The following is a 9,745-nucleotide window of genomic DNA, read 5'->3' on the forward strand; positions in this document are numbered from 1 at the left end:
GGAACATCCGGCTCCCAGGCCATCAAGAAGGGAAGACCCAGAGGAGCAGATGTGTTTCTAGAAGACAGGGAGGCAACAATTCCGCCAGAGTTAAAAACCTCTTATACGAATCAAGGACGAGAACGACAAAAAAATACTCATGAGAATTTATTTATGTTGGTTGAATGATTATTGCCACCAATTTCAAAAGGATCTGGATCATCCACCCATGCTATTTTATCTAGTCACACGCTAGAACTGATTAAGACTGTAGATACACCCGAGACAAATCTCACTCTATTCTTGTTGACCGTACCCACGTGTGTACAATTGTGAGCCCGAGAACCTAAACTACGCTGGGCCTTCTGGTATATATATACTTTCAATGAAGAGATATATTTAATTTATGGTTGTAAGCCATACTTACAATGAGGAGGACTTGCCATGTACAGTATCAAGGGAACCTTTTTTCTGTTACATTGCCAACCGATTGTGAGGTAATTTCTGACATTCTATATGGTTGTCTTAGCATTAGAAACAAAGGATCATATTTCATAGATTCTGGCTGTGTTCTGGTCCAATAGGCACATCAATAACAGTAGGTGGTTCTCAACATCCTCGTCACACCATTTTGCTTCTCTTGTTCTCCTGTCTAAAAGGTAACTTGTAAATATGTGTATGTTTGTACTATAACTTTTTTGGGTTGGTCACTGTGGAGTAGAAGCCGAGGCCAATTTTTCTACATATTGAGTGTACATGTGCATACTGACCATGACTTCATTGCTTCACCAACCATTGCATCGGTTGGAAACTTTACTTGTATGTACTCGCATAAGTATTTTTAGAGAGAAAAAAATACTCTCTTCATTTTTAAATATTTGTTTTTTAAGATTTCAAATGGACTACCACATACGGGTGTATAAAGACATGTTTTAGAGTGTAGATTCACTCATTTTGCTTCGTATGTAGTCACTTATTGAAATCTCTAGAAAGACAAACATTTAGGAACGGAGGGAGTAGTATATATGTCAGCTTATCCCCTCCCCACCCCCCAACCCTCTGGTGCCACGTTCACAAGTCAAAGCAAACGACTCTACAAACCTATGTATACCCAGGGAGCACTGAACTACAAAAATAAACTATGCCTTGCATCTCACTCGCAAAAAAAATGCCTGGAACCTAAGGAAAACACAATTCAACGTGAGCAAGCGAAGGGCTTGTAAAGTAGATTCCCTGAACAGATGCACCAGCTCAATGAATCGAAGTCAGAGCGCTACGGTGATGATCATCCCTCATATAGTTCCAAGCATGTAACTATGTTTGCACAAATGTATATAAACCAAAAGGTCACAAACGATTACATGTCAATTTGTCTGGGCAGAGAAAGCAAATATACAACAACATTTTGCACCGCTTTTCTGGGACTCAAATCTAAATGCTCTACTGGCAAAACCTTTAGTAGTACAATCAAGCTTGAAGCTGTTCGCAGGTCCTTGGTGTTTTTTCCTTCAACTGCAGACTAACACGTGATTTTACTTTTGTGCCTCTAGCACACGATGCTAGTGCTAAGAATGTGACAGCCTAAATCAATGTAATTATGGAATCATGAGATAGAGAATCCATCTACCTTCTTGGCTCTTGCTTAAAACAATCAAAGTACCTTCCACTAGCCACACCGACAGACATATTTTCATCCGTGCATTGATACACTAATGGTTCCTTGTATATTTATTCCTACAATTTTCCTAAAGCATATCTACATGTGCCATAAGTACGGTACACCTAAGTCCTATGTCATTGATCATACATGAAGATTCACGTGAGTTTTTTCTTTTTCCTTTTATTTTCTTTTTATACTTGATTGAATCACTTAGATGTGCAATAACTAGCGCAATATGCAACTTAATGTTGCGTGCATGCATGCATGTTTCTCCATATAATCCGGCTTTGACTATATTTATACAGTGTATATAAGTGAGAGTGATGATAGGGATATCATTTGGAGGGCGACACGAGTGGACCCAAACCCTGGCCATCGGTACTCCCATCCTCCCCTCCACCTCTGCCGGTGGTCGGTGGCGAGTAAAGCCCGTGCGTGCGATAGCGGCGGCGGAGGTACTCTCCTCCCTCTCGAGATCTTCGGGGGCGTGGGATGCCCTGACTTGTGGGGATGCTAGTCCTGATCTGGTTCACAGGGGCAGAAGCCAGATCCCAACGGCGGTATTGGTGGTGCCGGTCCTAACCAATGAATTGAGGAAGGCGGTGCGGCTGGGCGTGGTCGGTGGCAGCGGCCATGCTTTGTCTGGATCCCGGGGCTGTGGCCCTGGCTGGTGGCGAGTGGTAATTCCTACACTGTCCTCGGCTGCATGGCGTGGAGATGCCCATATCCAAAGCGGAGCTGCGCTGGCGGTCCAGTGGCTTCGACTTCGGTTCCTGCTCGGTTTAGAAACGATTAAGAGTGTGTTTGCGATCCTTCGTAACGGCTCATCCGGCATGGCATGGTGGGGTGGCAGCACTCCCTCCAAGCTCTAATGGTGGCGCACTCCAGCATTGGCTGGATTGTCAGGTCTCTCGCGGTGGTAGTGAGGTTGTGGATGGTCGCCGGATCTGGGCGGCCAGATCTGGTGCTTTGAAGGTGGTCTCGCAGGTGCACAATTGTCGGTTGGAGTCTCGGGCGACGGATCTGGGTGAAGATGTTGTCTTCGGCCAGTGGCCGAAGCCGGTGATGGCGACGCTTGCACTAACACCCTTTCCTTCTTGAAAGCATCATCGAGGTGAAGCTCCCAACTCGTCCTGCTACTTTTGGGGGAAACCCTTCATCAGTCGATCGGATGATGGCAGTGCTCTTGTGTCGTCCCCCCCTTGGGGACTTCATTCTTGGAGGTGTGCATCCGCTCAATGGACAAGTGGAACATTTTTGCGATGGAGCGTCGTTCCACGTGACGCATCGACAACGTGGAGTCTCAGCGGTGTGGTGCAATAGGGTCTCCGTGACGGTTGCGTCGGGTTGGAAGTGCATAGTAAAATAGTGTTGTCTGGCGTTGTGGTGGCGTCAATGGCACGCCTGGCAAGGACAATGCGTACGCTACCTATTCTCAAGATGGATCAACGGAAGCCGTTGGTGGCGGACTCTGCAGCGTGCGCATGCAGGGCCCGCTGAGAGTTCGTTGGACCAGTTTGTGCCCCCGACCCTCTGTTGGGCGGCCTGGTTGAGGCCTCCGATTTAGATGTTGGGCTTTGGTGTCAGGTCTTGGCAGGCGGCCCCGACCATGAGCAACTCCTTCGTCAAGGTTATAGGAGTAGTGACAGATGCTGTCAGGAAGGAGGCTTCGGACTTGTTGATGTATTACATTGTAAGGTTCTGGTGAATATTAATAAAATGGTTGTGCGCATCATTCGATGCAGAGGCTGGGGGTCATTCTCCTTTTCCAAAAAAAATATAAATGAGAGTGGTTTTCCAACTCCCGGTCCCTACACCCACGATGAAGAGTAAATTAAATAATTGAGAAAAAAAACAATATGAAACTTCATGACATCAAATACGCTGAAATTTTGTAAGTGCTTGCAAGATTTCATGCCAAAAAAACATTTGTGCTCTACGGAAGAAAAAGATTTCACTATTCAAAGTTTTGAGTACTGAATTTTGTTCCTCATTTGTAGAGCTCACCGGATGATATTTCTCCATGAAAATTTGCAAGCAACTAAAATGTTTGAGCATGTGCACAAAATTATGATTTTTTCTTATTTTTTGAACTTTTTTAATTTACTATTCACGATCGTGTAAGGGCACCCGGAAGCTGCCGCACCTTTCTCTACACTGTATATATCCTTTATGTTGCTCATTAGCTGATTGCTCATGCATGTTAGCTTGTCACTGGGTCAGTGTGGAGAGAGCCTGACCCCTTTAGTGAGAAGAAAAGGATATGACTTAGATGTTTTACCGAACTTTCTAGAAGGCCGGGCAGTGTCGTTCGCCCAGTAGTTTCGTTTAGTATTTGCAGCAGCAGATGCACGTGCATATACAACACATCTATTATTCTCAAGGAACATCGCATTAATCTCCTGGCCTCTACATGAGCTCCTTACACCCATGCTCGCCCGCCAACATATGTAGTGTGTATAAATAATACAACCGTGTACATTTTGTGGAACCGAACTCAATTAGCAATGGTAGAAGCTAGATATGATGTGTGCATCGTGCGTGTGAAGCCATCGAGTGGCATAGGCTATTACAGAGTGAGAACTCTTGAGGCGATGAGAGTGAGAGGCATTGGGAACTTTAGTTGAAGCCGATGAGAGGTATGTAGGCCACTGGCCTGACTTGTTCGTTGGACGTCGCTTGCGGCGAGTGCTTTCCACTGGAAAACATTCAGTTAGTTCAGTGTCACTGAATAAAATTCAGTCTGTCAGCGTGTGCTTGTGCACGTACAGATGCAGTAGTTTTCAGTGAGAAAGTTACCAGCATTTTCAGCCGTACGAGGAAGCGCCATGGGATGCCATGGATCAGACGTCTCGTGGCCGGCATGTAGGGTTCAATCGTGGAGAGCATTGTGGGATGGCACGATCACTAAGCTCCTCGTGGGCGACCATTTACTTTTTTTTCGGCAGCTCGTTTTAGGGCCAGCTTAATAACAGAAAAGCTGTTGTGGCAGTTCGTAGCATGAATCTATTGTCTTCCTCCTTTGGCACTCTCTCTTTCTCTCACAAATCTCTGCCCTCGAGCTTGCCAGCTTCAACAACAAAAAGTGGCATCAGAGCCTTGTTGGTGTCTGATCCGAGATGACTCGCAGGGATGACGAGAAGACAAAAAAGGAGTTGGAGGAGAAGAAGCCGACATGAGAAATGGCAGCGCTGGAGAAAACCCTGGTGTGGCTCTCCACAGGAGGGTTAGGGGTGCGTGTCGTCAAGCGCGTCGTGCACGGCTGTGACGACGGCATTGTTGGGGAACGTAGCAGAAATTCAAAAATTTCCTACGTGTCACCAAGATCTATCTATGGAGAAACCAGCAACGAAGGGAAGGAGAGTGCATCTACATACCCTTGTAGATCGCTATGCGAAAGCGTTCAAGAGAACGGGGTTGAAGGAGTCGTACTCATCGTGATCCAAATCACCGGAGATCCTAGTGCCGAACGGACGGCACCTCCGCGTTCAACACACGTACAGCCCGGTGACGTCTCCCATGCCTTGATCCAGCAAGGAGAGGGGGAGAGGTTGAGGAAGACTCCATTCAGCAGCAGCACAACGGCGTGGTGGTGGTGGAAGAACGTGGTACTCCAGCAGGGCTTCGCCAAGCACCGCAAGAGACGAGGAGGAGAGAGGTAGGGCTGCGCCAGGGAGAGATCAAATCGTCATGTGTTGGGCAGCCCCAAACCTCAACTATTTATAGGAGGAGGGGAGGAGGGTGCGCCCCCTCTAGGGTTCCCACCCCTAGAGGGGCAGCAGCCCTAGATGGGTTTGAGGGGGGGGGGCGGCCAAGAGGGGAGAGAGGGGGGGGCGCACCTACGGTGGGCCTTAAGGCCCATCTGGACCTAGGGTTTGCCCCCTCCCACTCTCCCTGCGCCTTGGGCCTTGGTGGGGGCGCACCAGCCCACCTGGGGCTGGTCCCCTCCCACACTTGGCCCACGCAACCTTCTGGGGCTGGTGGCCCCACTTGGTGGACCCCCGGGACCATCCCGGTGGTCCCGGTACGTTACCGATAAAACCCGAAACTTTTCCGGTGACCAAAACAGGACTTCCCATATATAAATCTTTACCTCCGGACCATTCCGGAACTCCTCGTGTCGTCCCGGATCTCATCCGGGACTCCGAACAAAATTCGGTAACCACATACAAACTTCCTTTATAACCCTAGCGTCATCGAACCTTAAGTGTGTAGACCCTACGGGTTCGGGAACCATGCAGACATGACTGAGACGTTCTCCGGTCAATAACCAACAGCGGGATCTGGATACCCATGTTGGTTCCCACATGTTCCACGATGATCTCATCGGATGAACCACGATGTCGAGGATTCGATCAATCCCGTATACAATTTCTTTGTCTAGCGGTATTGTACTTGCCCGAGATTTGATCATCGGTATCCCGATACCTTGTTCAATCTCGTTACCGGCAAGTCTCTTTACTCGTTCCGTAACACATCATCCCGTGATCAACTCCTTGATCACATTGTGCACATTATGATGATGTCCTACCGAGTGGGCCCAGAGATACCTCTCCGTCACACGGAGTGACAAATCCCAGTCTCGATTCGTGCCAACCCAACAGACACTTTCGGAGATACCTGTAGTGAACCTTTATAGCCACCCAGTTACGTTGTGACGTTTGGCACACCCAAAGCACTCCTACGGTATCCGGGAGTTGCACAATCTCATGGTCTAAGGAAATGATACTTGACATTAGAAAAGCTTTAGCATACGAACTACACGATCTTTGTGCTAGGCTTAGGATTGGGTCTTATCCATCACATCATTCTCCTAATGATGTGATCCCGTTATCAACGACATCCAATGTCCATGGTCAGGAAACCGTAACCATCTATTGATCAACGAGCTAGTCAACTAGAGGCTTACTAGGGACATGGTGTTGTCTATGTATCCACACATGTATCTGAGTTTCCTATCAATACAATTCCAGCATGGATAATAAATGATTATCATGAACTAGGAAATATAATAATAACTAATTTATTATTGCCTCTAGGCCATATTTCCAACAGTCTCCCACTTGCACTAGAGTCAATAATCTAGTTCACATCGCCATGTGATTAACACTCACAGGTCACATCGCCATGTGACCAACATCCAAAGAGTTTACTAGTGTCACTAAACTAGTTCACATCATCATGTGATTAAGACTCAATGAGTTCTGGGTTTGATCATGTTTTGCTTGTGAGAGAGGTTTTAGTCAACGGGTCTGCAACATTCAGATCCGTATGTACTTCGCAAATCTCTAGGCCATATTATAAATGCTGCTTCCACGCTCCACTTGGAGCTATTCCAAATGGTTGCTTCACTATACATATCCATTTTGCTACTCAGAGTCATTCGGATAGGTGTTAAAGCTAGCATCGATGTAACCCTTTACACCGAACTCTTTATCACCTTCATAATTGAGAAACATGTCCTTATTACTCCAAGGACAATTTTGACCGCTATCTGGTGATCCACTCCTGGATCACCTTTGTACCCTCTTGCCAGACATGTGGCAAGGCACACATCAGGTGCGGTACTCAGCATGGCATACCGCATAGAGCCTATGACAAAAGCATAGGGGACGACATTCGTCCTTTCTCTTTCTTCTGCCGTGGTCGAGCTTTAAGTCTTAACTTCATACCTTACAACTCAGGCAAGAACTCCTTCTTTGACTGATCCATCTTGAACACCTTCAAGATCATGTCAAGGTATGTGCTCATTTGAAAGTACCATTAAGCGTTTTGATCTATCCTTATAGATCTTGATGCTCAATGTTCAAGTAGCTTAATCCAGGTTTTCTATTAGCTTAATCCAATGTTCAAGTAGCTCAATGTTCAAGTAGCTTAATCCAATGTTCAAGATACTCAATGCTCAATGCTCAATGTTCAAGTAGCTTTCCATTGAAAAACACTTTCCAAATAACCCTATATGCTTTCCAGAAATTCTACGTCATTTCTGATCAACAATATGTCAACAACATATATTCATTAGAAATTCTATAGTGCTCCCACTCACTTCTTTGGAAATACAAGTTTCTCATAAACTTTCTATACACCCAAAATCTTTGATCATCTCATCAAAGCGTACATTCCAACTCCGAGATGCTTACTCCAGTCCTTAGAAGGATTGCTGGAGCTTTGCATACTTATTAGCATCTTTCAGGATTGACAAAAACCTTCCGGTTGTATCACATACAACCTTTCCTCAAGAAAATCGTCGAGGAAACAATGTTTTTGACATCCTATCTGCAAGATTTCATAAATAATGCAGTAATCGCTAATATAATTCCAACAGACTCTTAGCATCGCAACGAATGAGAAAGTCTCATCGTAGTCAACTCCTTAAACTTGTCGGAAAACATCTTAACGACAAGTCGAGCTTTCTTAATGGTGATACTTACCATCATTGTCCGTCTTCCTTTTAAAATCCATATGTACTCAATAGCCTTACGACCATCGAGCCGTTCTGCCAAAGTTTACACTTTGTTTTCATACATGGATCCTATCTCGGATTTTATGGCCTCGAGCCATTTATCGGAATCCGGGCCCACCATCGCTTCTCCATGGCTCGTAGGTTCATTGTTGTCTAGCAACATGACTTCCAAGACAGGATTACGTACCACTCTGAAGTAGTACGCATCCTTGTCATCCCACGAGGTTTGGTAGTGACTTGATCTGAAGTTTCATGATCACTATCATAAGCTTCCACTTCAATTGGTGTAGGTGCCACAGGAACAACTTCCTGTGCCATGCCACACACTAGTTGAAGAGACGGTTCAACAACCTTATCAAGTCTCCACCATCCTCCCACTCAATTCTTTTGAGAGAAATTTTTCGTCGAGAAATATCCCGATTCTAGAAACAATCCCTTATTGCTTTCGGATCTGAGACAGGAGGTATACCCAACTGTTTGGGTGTCCTATGAAGATGCATTTATCCGCTTTGGGTTCGAGCTTATTAGCCTGAAACTTTTTCACATAAGCGTCGCAGCCCCAAACTTTTAAGAAATGACATCTTAGGTTTCTCTAAACCATAGTTCATACGGTGTCATCTCATCGGAATTATGTGGTGCCCTATTTAAAGTAAATGTGGTTGTCTCTAATGCCTAACCCATAAACTATCGTGGTAATTCGATAAGAGACATCATGGTATGCATCATATCCAATAGGGTGCAGTTATGATGTTCGGACACACCATCACACTATGGTGTTCCAGGCTGTATTAGTTGTGAAACAATTTCCACAATGTCTTAATTCTGTGCCAAATTCATAATTCAGATATTCATCTCTATGATCATATCATAGATATTTTATCCTCTTGTCACGACGATCTTTCAACTTCACCCTGAAATTACTTGAACCTTTCAATAATTTAGACTCGCGATTCATCAAGTAAATATACTCAACATCTACTCAAATCATCTGTGAAGTAAGAACATAACGATATCCACTACATGCCTCAGCACTCATTGGACTGCACACATCAAAATGTATTACTTCCAACAAGTTGCTTTCTAGTTCCATTTTATTGAAAACGAGGCTTTCAGTCATCTTGCCCATGTGGTATGATTTGCATGTCTCAAGTGATTCAAAATCAAGTGAGTCCAAACGGTCCATTTGCATGGAGTTTCTTCATGCATATACACCAATAGACATGGTTCGCATGTCTCAAACTTTTCAAAAACGAGTGAGCCCAAAGATCCATCAACATGGAGCTTCTTCATGCGTTTTATACCGATATCACTTACGTGGCAGTGCCACAAGTAGGTGGTACTATAATTACTATCTTTTGACATGAACATGTGTATCACTACGATCGAGATTCAATAAACCATTCATTTTAGGTGCAAGACCATTGAAGGTATTATTCAAATAAACAGAGTAACCATTATTCTCCTTAAATGAATAACCGTATTGTGATAGACATAATCCAATCATGTCTATGCTCAACGCAAACACAAATCTTGATGGTAGAGGGAGCGTACGATATTTGATCAACCTTGGAAATACTTCCAACACATATCGTCATCTCACCTTTCAGCTAGTCTCCGTTTATTCCGTAGCTTTTGTTTCGAGT

Source organism: Triticum urartu, chromosome 1A, assembly GCF_056163025.1.
Source record: "Triticum urartu cultivar PI428250 chromosome 1A, HENAU_Tu73, whole genome shotgun sequence".
Taxonomy (NCBI): Eukaryota; Viridiplantae; Streptophyta; class Magnoliopsida; order Poales; family Poaceae; genus Triticum; species Triticum urartu.